Here is a 7259-nt window from a genome sequence, read left to right on the forward strand (position 1 = left end):
CTTTTATATATTATTTATATTTACACGTTTTTTTAAAAAATTTTCTCATTATTAGTATTATACCTTTTTGTGTCATTATATATTTTCCTTATTCATTATTATTAGAATATCTTTTCCATTCCTTAATTTTCATTCACGCCTTTTCATTTTTTTTTTTTTTTTTTAATTATTTCCTTAATTCATTCATCGTTTGTTTATACACACCCTTCCTTGAATACGAAAATTAATGACCCCAAGATCGCCTGTAAAGGGGTCAGCGCCCCCGGAGGTTCCCCAAGAGTCACACATCAACCCCCTTTTTGTTAAGAGAACGTGCATAATGAAACGTGTTTGTTATATGATCATTATTGTTGTTGATATTATTATTAATGTTATTATTGTTATTATTATTATTATTATCATCATCATTATTGCTACTACTTCTACTACTATCATTACTATTTTATTATTTTTATTATTATTATTATTATTACCATTATTACTATCATTATTATCTATATAATCATTTGCAAAACTGATTACCATAATCATCATCACCATCATCATCATCATCATCATCATCATCATCATCATCTTCATCATTATTATCATCATCATCATCATCATCATCATCATCATCATCATCATCATCATCATCATCATCTTTATCATTATATTTGCAAAAAGAGCACGTATCACGAAGTCTACGATTTCTCGTTAACTGGCAGTTTCAATGAGGCAGTAAGTGCGGCGTAACCACGTGAATGGCTTGTTTACGTCGGGGGGGGGGGGGGGGGGGGGGGGCGAGAAAAAAATATGAAAGGAGGAATGGGACATAAAGGGATATATGATGAGATTGAGAGGATGGGAATAGGAAGGGGGGATAAGGGAAAAATGATGAGAGGAGGAAAATGGTGAGTAAGGAAAAAGAGGAAGATGATAAAAAAAATAAAAATAGGAAAGAGGAAAAGGAGGATTAAGATGAGAGATTGAAGCTAGGAAGAAGAAAAGGAGGAAGATGAGGGAATTAAACTAGGAAGGAGGAAAATGGGAAAATAAGAGTATGAAAACAGGAAAGGAGAAGAAGAAAAGAAGAAGAAAAAAAATCTCTTGGAGGAAAAAAATGAGATGAAAAAATTACATAACGAAGAAAACATTGAAAAAAAGAAAGAAAGAAAAGAAAGAGAAAATAAATAACGTCTAAAATAAGCAGGAAAAAATAATCGTCCTTTGATACACGTGAATGGAATTAGTTCAGACTTTTTCTTTTTTCGAAATGACGGATTGTTCATGTTGATTTCTGGGTGGATGTATTTGACAAGCGGAAGTAATCAGGAATTGTTGCAAATTCAAATTGGCTTGAGTTATTGAATATTGTAATTCATTTTGATAGAATTAGTAATTTTGTTTATTATTATTATAATTTGTTATTATTGCTGTTGTTGTGTTATTCTATTATTATTATTAATGTTGTTATTATTATTATTATTATTATTATTATTATTATTATTGTTATTATTATTGATGTTCTTGTTGTTGTTATTGTTGATGTAGTTATTGATACTATTGTTATTAGCGTCACTACTATTATTGCTATTATTGTTATTATTATTTATTGTATATTGTTTTCATTTCTGTTCTACTATGCTATATCATTACGATTAATCATCTGTAAACTGAGGGGGGAGGGGGAGGTAGATGGGGAGGAGGGAGGGGGAGAAAGGAGGAGAGAGGGAAGGGAAGGGAGGGAGGGAGGGAGGGAGGGAATGAGCAGGTGGAGAGGGAGGAGGGAGGAAAGGGGGGTGGGGGTGTAGAAGGGGGAGGGGGAGAAGGGAGGATAGGGGAGTAAGAAAGGGTAGAATAGGAGGGAGGGAATGGGGTAGAAAAAGAGAGAGGAGGAGGAGGGCGAGGAACGAGAGGAAGAAGGGAATTTGATTATAGAAGCAATGGAAGACAGTGAGAGAGGAGAGAATAAGGACAAGGGAGGAATTAGAACGAGAAAGGGAGGGAAATAGATTAAGTATAGAAGAGAAAATGTCAACAAATGAAGGAGGAAAAAGTTCAAAAGAGAGGGAGAAGGGAGGGGGGAGGGGGAAGAGGGAGAGGGAGAGGAGGGAGGGAGAGAGGGAGGGGGTTGTCTCAGACCTCTAGAGGTAGGGAGGAGGGAGGGGAGGGGGGAAGAATCAGGGGGATTATAACAAACCTTAAGAGGAGGGGGGAGAAGTAGGGTGGGGAGGGGGGGAGGGTGAACGGAAGTCACGTGTTCTTCCTGACGGATAATGACTAGCCTGGCGGACATCGTATCCAAACTCCTTGCCTTGCCTTGTGCCTCGTGGGTCTTGCGCGGAACTTCATGCTTTTGAATGTGATTTTTTTTTTTTTTTTTTTTTTTTTGGGGGGGGGGGGGTCAGTTGGAAAGATATTGTCTTCTTTTTTTTAATTGATTAATCTGTTTCCTGTTATTGTTGATGGTGTAACTGTTCGTCATCATTTTCATCTTCAATATTATCATCATCATCATCATCATCGTATCTTCATCACCATATTCAATGTCATCATATTAATTATCATCATCATATTCATCATCATTATAATCATCATATTCACATCACTGTCATTATGATATTCATTATTTTCAACGTCATATCCGATATCATCACCATATTCATCATCATTTTCACATCACTACCATTACCATATTCAACGTCATCATATCCATTATCATCTTCATTATTCATTATAATTGTCGCGTGTTTATCCATCATGAATCACGTTTTTTTTGTTTTTTTTTTTAATCTTTGCTTATCTCTTTTGGTAACGGACCCGTTTTAATGAACAATTAATAATAATACATTTAGGGGAGAACTTAAACACAGCACAATATATATATAAATATATTTATATATATATATATTTTTTTTTTTTTTTTTTTTTTACTTTACCTTATAAACTATTTCTTATTTACTGCAACCGTTTTTTTGTTTTTTGTTTTTAGATATATATAATGAACGATATATTGCTTAAATTCATATTTGTGTAGTTTTCTCAGAATGATAGAAATGAAGCTGCTATAACCTAGAAAATCAATATAAAAGTATCCCCTAGTAGACCGCCCGCTTAACAGCACTTTTCAAGTTTTCTTTGGTCGTTGTTCATAGCACTATGGGTGACTTAAAACTTTAGTAAGTTTTACGAAAATTTCATGTTGAGTTATTTAAAAAGTCATTGACGAAATTATAGGATTTAATAAGTAGTGATAGTCTTAGTTATATGTTTTATATTATATTATTATTATTATTATTATTATTATTATTATTATTTTATTATCATATATATTATATGTTATAGACATATATTAGTAGTAGTCTGTCATATATTGTTTTCCGTTTCTGTTGCAGTAATAGGGTATCAGTAATGAGGAATGCCTTGCATTTTGCACCGTTTTCATGTGAATACCTTGCGTAAACTTGCGTTAAATAGAGGCATGGGTATTTTCGTAGACCTGGAGTAACTAATTCCTTTTTTCTCTTCTTTTTCAGTTCCTGAGATCTTGAGAACAGCAGGTAGGTCGCGATGACGAACGACCCAGGTTGTGCAGATTGGATAAGGGAGAATTTAACAAGGAATGTGATCATTGGTTTTGTTAGCCTTGTTACTAAAAGCAGTGATGACTGTATCATCATTATTATTGTTGTAGTTATTATTACATTGTGTGAGTTTGATAGTGTGTATGGTCATTCAAAATGTTTACATTATTTCATTGTATAGGTGTGTATAGGTATACTGTAGAGTATAGACAGATAAATAGAAGTACATACATACGGACAGATAAATAAACAGACCGGATGGACGGAGGGACGGACAGACGGACGGACAGATAGACAGACAGACATGCAGACAGGCAGGCAGACAGATAGACAGGTAGATAGATTTATATATAGATAGAGATAGAAAAGAGATGTAGTCACATGATTCTTTGTACCACCGACTAGTTCAGATATTTTTTTTTTCTTGTGAACTATACCATTTACTTTTAACATGGCTCGTCTCCTTAGATTTTATTGGTTAAATATTGGTTTTATAGTATACTTAGCAACCTCTGTAATAGCGACGGACACATGTGACTGAAACATTTTAAAGAAGAGATGGTTTAAGAATTGTGAAAAAACGAATATAACATTTCTCACTCTTAATTTGATGAAAATGAAAACTATGCATAAATGAAAATATTCTGAAATAATTACATTTGGCATATAAAAAGAAATGAAATCAAAAATATAATCATTCTGACCAGCTGAAAGTAAAAATTCGTGTAGGTCTATTTGAGCATCCAACAAAGATTAATAAGTGATTGCAGAGTTATACGTGTATTCGACACAGTACAGTATTCTGTGATTACTATAATTGTACTTGGTAAAATGAAAATATAAGTCATACATCACGCAAAAGAATGTAAAGCTGATATACTTTTGCCATTGTGTTTACATAACAGTGTTTTATGATTACGACAGCTTTACATAGTGAATTTAGAATATAGTATGAATATATTTTCCAGTGTATCAGACGAAATGAAATATATACATAGTTCTTTATACTGCGTGTTAGATGGTCTGAAAGGCTGTATCACAAGACATTCCGAGATATAGTGCTCGAGCGTTCGCTTGTTTTCTTCGTTACACAGTCTACATCTAGATTCATCTGCACTTCTTGCACCGTGCAGTTGCCAGTACATTTTGTTACTAACCGTATTATGACAATAACCACGTCACATTGTCTGGTTTGACTTTTGCCACCCATAGGAGGGCTTGCTATCTCTATCGTAGTGCCTTATGGTACAGCTTTCAGTTCTTCGAGTGTTCGTCAGATCTAGCAATTCTTCCTTATGAGAACTTTGCAATGCAACCCTAGCAAGAGGCATCCCAAGATCTATGTTTACAGTATCTTTGCTACAGGCTTCCTTAGCTTTCGTCTCCGGGTAGCTCGTCCCGCAGAGTTTATACGATCGTCAGGAATTTCTGTTTGAAAATAAAAATAAAAGTTATACGTTACGTACGCTTAATGGCAAGGCGACAACGGTACGTGCGGAAGTACTATGAGAATTTCGTTAAATGTCGAAAGAAAGTGATATTTTATAGTATGAAAAAACACGACGAAACTAATTATATTTTTGGAAAAAATATAATTAGTGCCACTGTTTGGCTCACAACAACAACACTTAATTAATAGAACTGATTAAAACACGTCATTCATTTACCGGGAAAAAGTAAAATCACCTTTTTTGTTGTTGCTTTTTTTTTTTTTTTTTTGCTAACACTTTCGAAAGGGAACCAAAGTATTGTCTAAGTGGCTGGAAAGTGAAGCTGCGGACAACACACACAAGTGACGCAGCGCTTAGCGAGGCGGCGAAAGTGTCGTAAAAGTTGTTAAACGGTGAGACGGCCCAGGTTGCAAGATGCAAGTTGCCGGAGAAAAAAAGATGTTTACTTCAGTTGGTCGATGTAATACGTAGGACTTTTTTTTTATTTCTTATTTTAGTGGTAGATTTATATTTGTTTTTCTTTTCGCGTTTATGTGTTTATGTGTCATCTAGTCTGTCTGTGTGGCATTCAGTCTGTTTGTTTGTCTATATGCGATTCAATTTGATTCTTTATACTTGTCGATATCAACTGTTAAGGCTCATCAGTAGAAATTTAAAAGTGGAATATCCGTTTAAATAGAAAAAGATTTGTTAGAAAATCCTAATATCTCTAATAGATATTTCGACTTTGAGAATATTTAAAGAAAAGTTAAATGTGTTCACTTAGATTCGAATCGCAATGGAGAATGAACAGACACAAAACCGAATTAAAAAAAAAAAAAAAAAAAACTCTAAACGAATTAAAAAGAAAAGAAAATAATAATGCAGTAGAGCGTTACTTAAAAGAGTGGGTAGCCAGGGCACAGGGAAAGGGGTAGGAAGGGGGGGAGGGAGACATTTTTTGCCCCACGAAACCCCGCTAAGCTGACGACCTTCAACACTCTTGACAGGAATTTTTACTTGGGATAATTTCCATAAAAAAAAGAAAAAAAAAAAAAAAAAAAATATTCATGCTCTTTTAGAATTATCATTTAGTTCATGATTGTGTTATTGGCGTTCAAGCGTTTAAAGGATGTCTGTTATTAATTATTATTATTCAGTGCAAGATTGGGTTAGTAATGTCCACGAGTTTAGGAATATCAGTGATTTCAGTATATATTCTTCTTATTATTATTCAATGCATGATTGAATAATTGATGTTCAAGAGTTTATGAACGTTCATTTTTCTTTGATTGACCAAGAGATTAGGAATGATATTTATTCTTCATTTTTGTGGGAAAAATTAAAAGTGATTAAGTTTTGTGTTTTGTGACGACTAAATGCTACGATTCAAGGGTTTAGTGTGGATACTGCAATCTGATATGATTTTATATAGTGCGAGTTAATATATAAACCGATTTAATTAATTACGTAACTCATCTTCTTAATTCGTCCGAGTCGGTTTAGAGGATAATTTTATGCTTTTATACGTTCGTTTCTTTTATTAACTTAATTATGTAAAGCCATATACAAAAATACTGTAATTATAAACTCAGTAACGTGTATGATACAAACACGTTTATTTACAGCGTCGGGAAAATTTTGAATTGATTTTTCCTCTCTACTATTACACTGTGCCCACGGAAACGAGAAACACGAATACGGATAAATGAATGAATAAGTAAAATAAAGAGAACAAAAAATAACAAAGGGAAGAAATGAAGAGGGAGGAAGGAGGGAGGAGGGAAGGGGAAGGGTGAGGGAGAGGGGGAGGTTGAGGGAGAGGGGGAGGGGGTAAGGGGGTATGGTGTCGTACAGTCACAGAAAACGTTTTTTGTGTGTCAGTGACTGTCTTTTTCTTTTATTTTCTTTCGTTTTCTTTTATTGGGTGTTGTTGCAATAGATGTGCGTCATGGTGAAACTGTGAACGGTATGATGCGGTTTTATCGTTGCAATTAATCTAATTTTCTTTCTGTTTCTCCCGCTCCCCCTTCTTTCTCGTTGTCTTTATCTCTCTCTTTTTTTTTTCTCCCGCTCCCCCTTCTTTCTCGTTGTTTTTATCTCTCTCTTTCTCCTTCTCCTTCTCTTTCTCCTTCTCTCTCTCTTTTCTCGTTCTCTCTCTCTCTCTCTCATTCTCTTTTTCTTTCTCTTTCTTTTTCTCTTTCTCTTTCTCTTTCTCTTTCTCTTTCTCTTTCTCTCTCTCTCTCTCTCTCTCTCTCTCTCT

The sequence above is a fragment of the Penaeus chinensis genome, chromosome 30 (genome assembly GCF_019202785.1).
Source record: "Penaeus chinensis breed Huanghai No. 1 chromosome 30, ASM1920278v2, whole genome shotgun sequence".
NCBI lineage: Eukaryota > Metazoa > Arthropoda > Malacostraca > Decapoda > Penaeidae > Penaeus > Penaeus chinensis.